Raw genomic sequence first — 12,664 nt, 5'->3', positions numbered from 1 at the left:
TTGGAAGAGGTATGACTGGATACAGGCATGGTGATGGTAGTGGTGGTAGGGTCAGAGAGGAAAGAGTTGGAGTAATGGTGTTTAACTTAGACTAAGGAAGAATAAGTTTGAATCCTTATTCAACCGCAAGTCTTACTGGATGACCTTCATTATTTCTGGAGCTGATGTTAATGCTATAAATGTCTTGTTTTAAACAACATAGCTTTCTTTTGGTGGTAACAGAGAATAGGGGCTTCAGTGCCTTAAATTCATTCATTTATTTACAGCATTTTTATCTTGCCTTTTGACTGGAAGGTCTCCAGGACAGCTTAAACAAAACATTTAAAAATACCGGTAATAGTAGTAATAAAATTGAACGTTGAAATGACCATGGAGCAAGTGTTAATAACACTGACACACCACAACTAATCATTCAAACAGCTGTGCCAACAGCACTGTGTAGGTGTAGGTATCGGCAGTAGGTTTTCAAACTCTTTAAGTGTGGGTTTCACTGACAATTACTCAGGCATAACAACATTTATTTGAGGAACAAGGAAAACAATTGATGTGAGTCTTTGGTTTACTGCACATGCAGTTGTAACTAGAAACTTCCTAAACTAAGGGTGGAGAACATGTTGCCCTCCTCATGTTGCTGAAATACAGCAACTCCCATTATTCCTGACCTCTGGCCCTGCTGGCTGGGGCTGATGGGCGTTGAGATCCAACAATATCCAAAGGGTCACAGATCCCCAGCCTTGTCCTAAACCCAATCCCACCCAGCTAATCCCTACTGGCCCATTCCCTTTTTCATAGAATTGTAGAGTTGGAAGAGACTACCAGGGTCATTTAGTCCAGCCCCTTGCAATGCAGCAATCTTTTGCCGAATATGGCGCTCAGACACATGACCCTGAGATTAAGAGTCTCATGCTCTGCCGACTGAGCGATCTACTTTGCAGAGACTGTCAAATGACAGAATTCCACCTCCAGTAACGTCTTTTTATGCTCTCTTCATTCCTCACTCCTTACATTTCATTGTCCAAGCACTTCCCTGTCTTCAAAACACAGCCCTCCAAACATGGTTTACTACACCACTGTATGCTGAGTGGGGAAGAGAATAATAATGAAAATTAACACGGTGCCTATATGTTGGTAGCGTTTGTCCCTGACTAATCCTTCTGGGGAGATGAACTCTCCAGCCAAGATACCATTGCAAAGGAAGCCCCTAGCCCCTGCTATTGCCCTTTCTTCCGAAGTTGGGGGCAATCAGAGTGTGGCATCCATAGGTGGGACCAGCTCCAGGTTTGAGGGGGGGGGTACTTATTTTAAGAATTTTTTATCCTACCCTTCATTGTTACCAAGCCCAAGGTGGATTACAAACACACAACATACCATAATACAGCCAATAAAATACACGAATTAAAATACCAGCCATCAAATTCATGCTAAGAGACTCTTGTAAAAATGCTACCTGGCCCCCCTCATCCCTAGTGGAGAAAATGATGCTGGATAGTAAACATTTGCTGATCTATAGCGGTCCCAGAAATCATCTTGTCACAGAGTTTTGACTATTTTTCCCCTTCCTTTTGTAAGTGTGCACATGGCCCTTGCTCTGCCCTTCTTTTGGTTTGCTTTCTGACCACAACCCCCACACTAGCTGAGCTCAAACAGTGCTTCGGTTTCATCTCTTGCGCTTCCTGCGCCAGATGTTTGGCAGTGGCAAGCGCTGTGCTTCTCGCTATAAGGCAGGAGGGAAACCTCCCTCGCAACCTTCCCCGCATGGCAGCACGCCTGTCTTGCTGCGCTGCTCTCTTCCTTGTGTCTTAGGAGTTGATCGCTTTAAGGTTTCCGCCCCGCCACACTCCCACAGTTTTTTCCATTTTAAATTGCTACTTACTGATAATGAGAACCCAGAAATAAACACAGGCGGATGCCGTGCAGCTGGGGAGGCCTCGGCAGGGGCACTTTTGAACTGCTGACTGACTCTTTGGCAGGGAGGGCTGGTGCCAGTCTTGCCTGCAAGGGAGCCCTAGCCAGCTCCCCTGCTGTGGGGATGTGGTTCATTCCTGCCTCGCCAGTGCCTGTGTGAAGTCAGGTGGGCGTAAGAACATAAGAAGAGCCTTCTGGTTTATATCGAGATCCCTCTAATCCACTGTCCTCTTTCCCACGGTGGCCAGCCAGATGCCTCTGGGACGTCCTCCATCAATGGCCCTCCCCCACTGTTGCAACCACAGCGAACTACTGGCATTGAAGACCTCCTCCTCCTCCTCCATGGTTTTGTCTAATGCCCTTCTAAAGCCCTCTGAACCAGTAGCCATCACCACAACTGGATTTCACAAGATTTATTATAGATCACACAAGGAAATGCAATCTTTTGTCTATCCTGAATTTACAACTCTTACTGCATGTTGCAGTTTTAATTTTTAATTTTTATTTTTAAATGGTACTAATCAGCATGCATGATGTTGCACAGAACGTAAGCGATAGATAGCATAGCTGCTGTGTGTGTTTGCTTTTATATATTTATTCCTCAGCCACTTTGTAGGAAATTAACCTTCATGAGCTGGCTTAGGCAAACAAAATGTCAGATACGCTGAGAACATTAGGCAGTCTTAAAACAATTGTAAGACCGCAGTCTAAAAGGCAATAGGATAGAAGAACCATTCTGCAATTTCTTTTCATGAAAACAGTTTAGAGCCACTCAGGAATCTCAAAAATGAGCAGCGCTGATACTCTTAAGAAAGAGCAACCGGAAACAGGTGAGTTTTTAAGGACGGTGTGAAGACCTGTGCAGTAGAGGCCATATGCAATTCATACTTCAGGGAGAGGGCAACCTGTATCCAAGGCAGGACAACTGCAAAGTTCAGTCTCATAGGATCCAAGCTTTTGTTTTAAACAGTGAGCTACAAATACAGGTTTGAAAGTGGTGGGCAATGGCTCCTAAAATCTCAGAAGGAGTATGTGAAAGAGACCAAAGTTTTCCAGCTGCTTTGATTAGTAAAGGTGAAACCCTTGGTATAAGGACTAGAAGCTTTTAATTGATACAGACAGAAATAGAAGTATGACATGCTGTACTTAGTTATTGCATTTATATCCCACATTTCAATAATATATTCTCAGGGCACCCAACCAAATAACAATAAAATTACAACAAAGCACAGTGAAATCAAGTTATAAAAATTAACACTGCATAAAAAGAAAAACAGCAGTCGTTGCAGCATAAATTTCCAGGAGGGGAAACATGTCTGAAAGGCTTGGATTGTCGTTTTTAAAGGTCTTCACATGGCGCTGAAAGGAGATTGAAATGGGTGTTTTGCAAGCCTCCCAAGGGAGAGCATAGCATAAATGGAGTGTTCTCACTGAAAAGGCCCATTCCCTGTTTTTTTCCTGCCTCATTTCAGATGGCAGGGGCACCAGGAGGAAGTTCACACACACCCAGTGGCAGAATAAAACCCAGTTGGTGCCAGTGGGTACTCAGTTTTTAAAAGCTATTTATAACAGCTGCGAATGGATGGGGAGGGAAGGATTAAACTTCGCTCCTCTGTGAGCTGTTGTTGCAAACCATGTCAGGCCTGCACACTTACCTCTGTGTAAGAAAAAGGCTTCGTATTGAACCTAGTGTATAGCTTAACCCTGTGTGATCTGGGAGGTATCTGATTTCACCGATCTGACTTTTAGCTGTGAAGTCACAATATGGCCTAGGGCAGCTTACTGGCTTGGTTCAGAAGCCACGGCTAAATCATGGTGTGGTGATGCCTCAAGCTCCTGCACTCTCTTTTCCCCTTGGAAGCAGCAGTTCCCTATCTTATTTCTTGACGACTATTAGTTTGCTCACCTTACAGACTTGCAATAATGGCTTAGAAAATGTATGTGAAGTACCGTGGAGATTTTAAACTCCTAGAAAAATGTACATGTTCAGAAGAAGGGTAATAAAGTGGCTAAAGCTGTGGGAGAGAGAGGTTTGGTTCATTAACCTAGAAATTGATCAGAACACACTGCACAATTGTATTGGGATTTTTTCCACTGGAGAAATGATGGGCTGGTGTTGATGGTTCTTACTAACTTCTTTGTGCAAAGTTTTTCACAGTCTGTATGTATGTCATGATTGGAATCCCGAAGAGGCTGCTCATTAGTATTCCCATCGTATGGTTGGAAAAAACTTGAAGCAAAGAGCTAATGCAGTAGTTTTCAACCACTGTGCCGTGGCACCCTAGGGTGCCTTGAATGATGGTCAGGGGTGCTGCAAGCAACACTGGTCTCTGTCCCTCTTTCCTCCCCTCCCTTCTCTGGTGCCCTCTTGCATCTCTGCCTCCGAAAGGCTTGCACAGCTGTTTATTGCAGCAGCCCTGGCTTCAAGCTCCCCAGGAGAATGGTGCTTCTGGGACTAGTTGGAGGGTGCTGGTTGCCAGGAGCTGAGGCAGCCTTGGAGTAAGCAAGCAAGTGAGTGAGGGAGCCCAGCTGGTCAATATGCCAGCCCTTGCTGTTGGGAATGGACAGGCAAGTCCCAGGCCCCTGTGGGGCAGTGTGAGGAGGCACCTCTCTTTGGAGCGGGGGGTCAGCTCAGAGAGCAGGGGTGGCAGCTGCCCGGAGAACTTGCAAGGAGAGGAGGCTGAGGGAACACTCCACAAGGGAGGGTGTTCAAAAAAGAGTGAGAGGCTGCCAGCTCTGGAGGCAAGGGGTGACATAACTGGGCTCCAGAGCCCCACAGGGGTGCCACAGAAAGAATGTAGTTGCTCAAGGGAGCCATGGACTCAAAAAAGTTGAAAACATCTGAGCTAATGGCTTCCTTAATATGTCTATCAGTGAACTCATAGCTGAATAGGGATTAGAGGTCACTTCTTCCATCTCCAAATAGAACAGACTCAAGAACGCTGCAGTGTCTGGAGAAGTGAACTCTGCAGAGAACAGCTTCAGTTATCACAGGTTCTTGTTTGGTGTGGCAGGAAGAGCCCTTCCCAAGCGTCTTAGCTTTGCACACCCTCCTTTGAGATGCTTGACGGGTAAGCAACCACTTCCTCCAATTGTTGCTGCTCTTCCTTTCCCAGTCGCCCTTTTTGTGCATGCCCTTTCATTAACCCGTAAGCATATTGACTTTGCTTGACATGAAGATACCTCACACATGCTCCTTAAAATTATAGCTACCCTCTGCTAAACAGAGAATTGCCTTTTCCTTCCAAAGTCTTTCCCCATTTCTGTGGTTTGCTTTTATCAGTGATGCCATCACTCCAAAATGCTTCTAGAAACAGGAAACCAAACTTTTGTGATGGCCATCCACAGTCAGCGCAGATGTGCACAAAATCTCCATGTGCACTTCCCAGAATGTGGATTTCTTTTGTTTCAGTTTCAGTCAGATGAATAGTTGTAGGGGGAAGCTGGAGTTCATGACAATGAAGACAGTAGGAATGTCATGCTGGACTGTGACTCCCTTCAGCCCCAGCAATGTGGTCAGTGGTTAGGGAGTCTTGGAGTTGTAGGACCCCTGCACTTGGAGGACCCCTGTGTCCCTGGTTCTGCTTTAAAGGAAATGTGACCATTCACTGCAAGTGCATGTTTACTTCACCCAAACCCTCAATTATTTTCAGCCTCCCATTTCTCCCTCTTGGGTCCAGTGGAGGGTGGAGTGTGTCTGCTCAAGTCTTTTTCTGGGTGCTGCCTTATTTTACTGCATGCATGTAAGGCTCCAAGACTTTGGAAAGGGAAGCCCTGGGCGTGGGTGGAAATATGGCTCAGTGCTTTTGTAGTGCCATTTCTCATCTATTAGCTTAGAGTCAATCATTCCGTCATAGAAACCTTTGCTCAGACAGACAAAAAATAAAATTCTGAGTGAGTCACAATGCACTTGGATTAAGTCGAGGGTTTGTGACTCATTTCTTGACTTAGCAAAAACGTCGCCATGTTTTGTGAGCTGCTAGAGCAGCTTGCTCCATCCTAGAGTCTGGAGAGCCGGCAGCTGAATTTGGAACAGGCTGTTTTGTGTGTCTTTGGACTGTAAAGCAGGATAAATATAATAAATCTCATCTAATCTGTTCCTCCTTTTCTTACTATACAAACACACTGCCTGTTTGTTGGGGTGACTCCTGTTGGCCATCTGAGGGCTTGCACAAAATACAATCACTTTGTGGACCTGTGTTAAATCTATGCACATAGTGGAATGGGATGGTACAGTCCTGATATGGGAGAATGGACTGTACCACTTCAGTTTGAAGGGGAGGGTCACTTTTTCTATACTCTCATGTTAGCACCTTTATACCTGGAATGCTTTGGGGAAGGGACTTTGCTTTTTGTTTCCTTACAGGGGTTGTTAAACCGTAGCCAGCTAAGACTAATAAGGGAATTTAGGGAAGCCACAATTTCTGTTGTTTCCCCTGCCCCCTTTGACTACTGTTTTTACAAGTTTGGTTGCTCTGCTAGAAATCTGTTTCCTTGGCATGTGACCCTGTAAATCACAAGCCCACCTCTATTTTTTAGTTAAAAATCATTTTCAGTAGAGTGTGTATGTGTATGCATGCATATCTAATACTCAGGAATTCTTTTTTATTATTATTTAAAATATTTCTATCCTGCCTCTGCTAAAATGTTCAGGCAGCTCATGCAATACAGACAAATCAAAGCAAGCCAAGTGTTGGTAAACATACCTTGTTTGTTTTACTGCCTTCATTAAGAAAGATGCTATTTGTCACTATCAAGGTTTTGTTTGCACCCCTTAAGGAACATGTTTTCTACACTGAGCAGACATTAGGGTTGTATCCAATATTAATTCTACTTTGAGTAGACGCACTGGAATTAGTGCATGTGACTAACTTAGGTCCATTAATTTCAATAGGTCTGCTCTGAATATAACTTAATTGGATGCAACCAAGCCCTCTGTCCTGCTGGCAGGGAGTCCTTGCTAGTTTCTCCATTGGTTGCAACTAAAAAACAGGATGGTTCGGCAAGCTAGCACCACAAGTGAGGAGATATCAATGGAATTCCAACAGGTTTCCTGTCCTCACCATCTTGGTGTTAAACACACAAGCTGACTTTCTCTCCATTAGGCTGTTGCTGCTGCTCAGGGCCAGCCCAGCTTATTTTGTTGCCTGAGGGAAAGGACAAGGTGGTGCCCCTTCCCAGGTCCATGTACAGAAGTCAGCTAGACAGCCAGTTGAATCTTACTTTCAACACTGGTAACAGGGCAGTGTTCTCATCCCACCACATCTGAGGGTAGAAGGCTAGTTTAGGGGCCCAGGGCAGGCAGTGTCCTTCAACACCTCCCCACCCCTCAGCATCTGCCGCCACAGGTGGCCTCATGGTAGGGCCGACCCTGCTGTCTCCACTGGCCTCCTTTGTCCAAGCTTTAGAGAATGATGTTGGCGATGGCAGTGCCAACCAGCCTGCCTCTTAGAATCATAGAATCATAGAATCATAGAGTTGGAAGAGACCACAAGGGCCATCGAGACCACAAGGGCCATCGAGTCCAACCCCCTGCCAAGCAGGGTTACATCTGATGTAAAAAGCATGCTGATGAACAGGAGGAAAATGTTAATCTCTTGTAAAATAGGAAGGACACAAGCATGAGGTCTGCGTCTAGCAAAACTCCCAAGATCTTACAAATGCATTTTATGTTTGGGTCAGACCTTTGGGGCATGATAAAAGGTATATGTTTTCTTTTGCTTTTCTGTCCATTTCCTGTTTTGAACACAGAAGTAGGAAACTCTGATCATAGTGGCCCAAAGTACCAGCTTCATTCCTTCCTGCTGCAGGTCTCTGTTGCAAGCCCTATTCCTGTGGAGATTTGCTCACCTGTTCTTAGCCTGCCTGCCAGAGGCACCTCCTAGACTCCCCGCCTCTGCTGTCGGCAGTACCAGTTGCTGATTATCTTTGAAATGTTAGGAATGCAAGAGTGGAGCCCACCCCTCGGGGAAAGCACTGGGAAACATCCTGCTTGCTGTACGATGTGTCCACTCTGGATTCCAAATACTTTCCTAAGCTTCGAAGAGTTGGGTAAAGCGGGTGCACACCTAGACTTCAACCCCTTCAGGGTGAGCTGGCTGTCTTTCAGCTTCCATCTCCTGTGGCCCCAAGGGTTTCGGCAGTATTTCCAGCACCTCATGTTAACCTTGTAGAACAGGTAAGTTCCTGGGACTGGCATTTCTTCTCCGCCTGGCACCTAAAAGGGCTCAGCGTCTATGCTTCTCCACAAAGGCTCTGCATGTGAAGGTCAGCTCCCGGTTTTGTCACCTGCTTTGCTCTTGGCAATAGTACCCTTGTACTGACCAGATGAGGGCACCCTCCTAGTTCTGTAGTGGGCCAACTGGCTAAATCGTGCTGACCTGGCAGGAGACCTGTTGCCTCATCATACTTGTTTGCAGTCCATAAAGACCCTCTGAGTTCAGTGGGGGTGGCAGGGCAGGGCCCCCTTGGTGATCTGATTAAATGGCTCCAACAGAGAGGGTAATCCGCTAAGGTCCTACTTGGATTACAGCTCCTTCGTAATGAGTTTAATTGGGCCACTGTTGTCCTAGAAACGGGACTGCTGGAGTAGCAACCATAGGGCTAGCTCCTGAATCTCATACTGCCTGGGTCTTGAGCTGTGCAGGTGGGAGGGAGCCCAATGTGAGCGGCCTCACTCCTAGCTCCTGGGATGCTACTCCGAAATGTTTGTGACAAAGGATCAACCATGGAGGATTTGGATGTTGTGACGGAGATCTTTGGTGGGGGAAAGGCTCTGGCTCCCATTGGCTGGTTGCTGGTTCTGACTGTCTTGGATTGGCTATTGTTCAGGTCTGTGTAGCTTTTGGGGTAAGTGAGAAGAACCTTGCCTGTTATCACTGGTAGATAAGCTGTTAGCTGGTTGACAAAGCTGTGGACCATGAGTACAGTGACCTTGCAGTTAGTTTGTACCATTGCTGTCTTATTTCCTCTTTCTCCCACTGATCAGCGTTCATAAAGAACGCAGATAGATGTAATGCAAAATGGTTCTTAAAATCCATCTTCTGGGTGGGTCATTTATGTTAGTAGAATCACAAGCTTCTGAATTCCGCAGGGCTCCTCTCCTGCCATAAAGAACTGGGGGTTTTGTATTCATTCCTCCATGACTGTTTACTACGACTTTCCAGATCCAAAGTAGCATTCTCCTGGAAGTGTGTGTGTGGCTGAATTAATAACATTTGTCCGTTGTTAATGGTGTTTGTAACTGTGCCTTGTTCCAACTCTGGAATGGAAAGTGTTTTGTGATTTGTCCCACACAGGGCAGGCTCCTTGTTCTGTTTCTGCTGTAGACCCACCAAGTGCCAAATAATGATGCCAGTTCTGCTAGTGTATGAATGAACTCCCTATACATTTCCCCTTCTTTGTCACTGCTCAGCCACCTTCTTTCCCCTTCCCCTAATTAGCCAATCAAGATGCAAAAAAGGTGAAAGCGTTCTCAAAAGAGGAGCAAAGAAAAACAAAAAAAGCACATAAAAGAGTTACCCTCTTAATTAGATAATGTGATTGACACATTATCAATTATTTGCAACACAGTAATTCAGTTTTACTAGCAAACCAGAGGTTACACACTGGTGTTGATAACTGTCTATCATATTGTAAGACTAACATCAACCAGCATTAAATTCAGAACTGAGAAAAGCTGAATTTTGTGACCTCTGCATAACTAGCAAGATCAAATGAATAATTCCCAACAACTGGTTTTTGGGGCTGGATAGTATTCCATGAAATATTTTAAGTCTCTGAAATAATGTCAGATGTATTTTAGTCCCTTTTAGTAGTGGTATGCTTTATTTTGTTGGGTTCTTCTCTTGGTTGAAGCTAGCCTACAAATATAATATAGTGAACTCTTTGTTTTTGTGTAGTCAAATCAATTCCCATCTTCACACAGTTACTGAGAATAGTAATACCAGGTGCAAACCCTTACATGGTTTAATACAGTGCTATCTTTCTCGAAAAAGAAGTGCTGGAATTCATCATGAACACCTCGCTTGTTCTCTCATAATGGAAATAGCACCCATCTGAGAGGTGCTGGAACTGAGTTCCGGCTGAAAAAAGCCCTGGATTTTTATATATATGTTGTAATTCCGAAGTAGCACATAAAAAGCTCAGCATCGGTGTTGGCTTTAGAATCCAGATTTTTATGAAGCTCTGATTTTCCTTTTAAATAGAAAGCCTAGCCCTTGCATTTGTCAATATGTTCACAAGTGTGTGAACTTTTCAGTATCCTACATAGCTGCTCTTCTCCCTGCTAGCAAAGCCAGATAAAACAATGCAAAATGTATTTAAAAAAATACGTCAGTCACAATTCATTTGCATAAAATTCAGCTTCTCTTAGTACAAGAGTAAGTGTATGTGTGTGGTGCATGTATGCTTGGATTTCCAGAGTGCTAGAAGAGAGCAAGCAGTTATTGAGAGTCCAGAGCACCAAATAAACCAATTACGAAAAGAACCACCAGCTCTGGTCTTTGAGCGTTTTGATTGCATGGCACTTTATCCGTGCCCATCTGTTCAGTGCTGTCTGCATGTTGGCAAGTGCTAGTCCTACGCAGGAAGCAGTCCTGGAAGGGGCTGACGACACTGCAGCTTGAGGAATAATGTTTAAGTGCAGCAGTTGGAGACGGTTGGCTGCTTCCTTCTCACAAACTGAACTTCAACTTCTTTGGGTCTGAGTTCTCTGCACAGAGTGAGAGGATCTGTCTTTAGAGGTGGTGGGAATGTTTTCTCTGACAGCTGTCCAATTCGAGCAAACAGCACACTCATTACCTTCCCCCAGATAAGGATTGGCCTCTTCCTTCTCCTGCCATGTCATGTCTCAGACTTTTAGTGTAAGCTTCAGCTCTTAATGTTCCAACCCATGTTGGAAAGGGTGCTCTGAGGAAATCATGAGCAGCTGTGATTCCTTCACTTTTGTCCTCAAGAGAGAGGTTGTTAAGGGCATACTGAGATGCGGGTTTGAAGGACTGCGATTGCATTGTGTACACCGTTGGACTGGGTAGACCTGGGCTGAAATCATCCATGAAGCTCACTGGCTGACTGAGTCAAAATCTCTGCTTACTTACCTCACCAGTCTGTTGTGAGCACAAAATGAGAAGATGCGAACACATAGCATATATTCAACCTTGTGCGATGGTTGGGATAGAAATGTGGTACCTCGGGTTAAGAACTTAATTCGTTCTGGAGGTCCGTTCTTAACCTGAGGTACCACTTTAGCTGATGGGGCCTCCCGCTGCTGCCACTGCGCAATTTCTGTTCTCATCCTGAAGAACAGGGAGTAACAGGGTAGGCTTATGCATGCATGGGTGCTAGGAATGGAACCCCCACACAAAATGGTCGCTGCCTGTATAACAACTTGCTGATAGGGCAAGAATCTTTTCTTCTTGCTGTGCTAGGTTCCTCCTCACCTCTCTTTGAAGGGTGGGTTTTTATTTGGGGAGTGTAATATACTCCATCTTGATTCTAAATTGGTACAGTCAGCTATACCATCTCATACTACTGCCTGTGTTGACAGGTCCAAGTTGTCTCCTGTCAAACTGTGTAAGGGAAAGGAGATGTTTCTTGGGCTGGAGCTTGACATGTGCTCCTCTTGTGTTGAGACAGGCCTCAATGGTTGATTCATCCCTTTCTGTGTAAAGGACATTCATTCATTCATTCATTCATTCATTCATTCATTCATTATGTCTAAACTGCAGCTTCACCCAGACATGGATTCCATAAAAATTTACGTAAAAACTGCAAATATCACTACAATATTAAAAATAAACAGTAAAAATCAGAGCAGTATAATAAAACAACAGAGGTTGTAACCAAAGAAGTATTCAGCCACCTAAAACCATACTGTAAAATTTTTAAAGACTGAACAGTTAAAAAAATATATTAATCTGGCACTGAAAAGAGTACAATGCTGGTGCTAGTCTTGGCCTCTTTAGAAGGAGATTCCAAAGCCAGAGGCTTGTGTTTAGGCCCTGACGACTCCTTGACCCTGCCTGCAAGTTGGTGGCAATCGCTTGGTCAAGCAGCTAGCATCCGAAGGGCACCGAGTTCTTCTGAGATCCTTTGGGCCTAGAAGAGCTTGACAGTGTGAACTGAGAGACTGCCTGGCAGACTCTGTAGGGCAGAGCTTTCCAAACTTTTCATGTTGGTGACACACTTCTTAGACATGCATCATTTTGCAACACAGTAATTCAGTTTTACTAGCAAACCAGAGGTTAAACTAACCTCTTTGCAGCCCTGGGAAGAGCGCGGGGAGCGTTTGCACAACACCCCTACACACTGCAGCCGACACACTAACGTGTCATGACACAGTTTTGAAAGCTCTGCTGTAGGGTATAAGTACAGTGGTACCTCGGGTTACAGACACTTCAGGTTACAGACTCCGCTAACCCAGAAATAGTACCTCGGGTTAAGAACTTTGCTTCAGGATGAGAACAGAAATTATGCAGTGGCAGCGGGAAGCCCCATTAGCTAAAGTGGTTAAGAACAGTTTCAGGTTAAGAACGGACCTCCAGAACGAATTAAGTTCTTAACCTTAGGTATCACTGTAGTCCCTCCCTTGTCATGTGGAGGGTGATGCCTGCCAGGGCTGGAGGGCAGCTGTGTCAAAGGCACAGATCAGGGGTGGGAAACCTAAGGTCTGCTGGAATGCATCCTTGCACTCTCATGACTCCTGCTTGCCTGGACGGATGATAGAGAACTGTGTGTCCGTGTGTGTGGAAACTAGCTT

The 12,664-nt window shown here is 45.0% G+C and overlaps 1 protein-coding gene across 7 annotated transcripts in view; it reads left to right on the top strand.

Moving 5' to 3' along the window:
- Nucleotides 1–12,664, top strand: part of RIPOR1 (RHO family interacting cell polarization regulator 1) — a 103,752-nt gene that overhangs the window by 61,709 nt on the left and 29,379 nt on the right. Inside the window, exon 1 of one of the 7 annotated variants that reach the window (XM_081202394.1) lies at nt 7,874–8,083. The exons of the other annotated variants lie outside the window; for them this stretch is intronic. The gene's annotated coding sequence lies outside the window, so the exon portion shown is untranslated. Of the gene's footprint in view, nt 1–7,873; nt 8,084–12,664 lie in introns of those variants that run through there. 7 annotated transcript variants of the gene reach the window in all.

The sequence above is a fragment of the Podarcis bocagei genome (genome assembly GCF_964188305.1).
Source record: "Podarcis bocagei genome assembly, chromosome: 7".
Lineage (NCBI taxonomy): Eukaryota > Metazoa > Chordata > Lepidosauria > Squamata > Lacertidae > Podarcis > Podarcis bocagei.
Note: the sequence above shows the minus strand (reverse complement) of the source record. Positions and strands in the feature narration are given on the sequence as shown.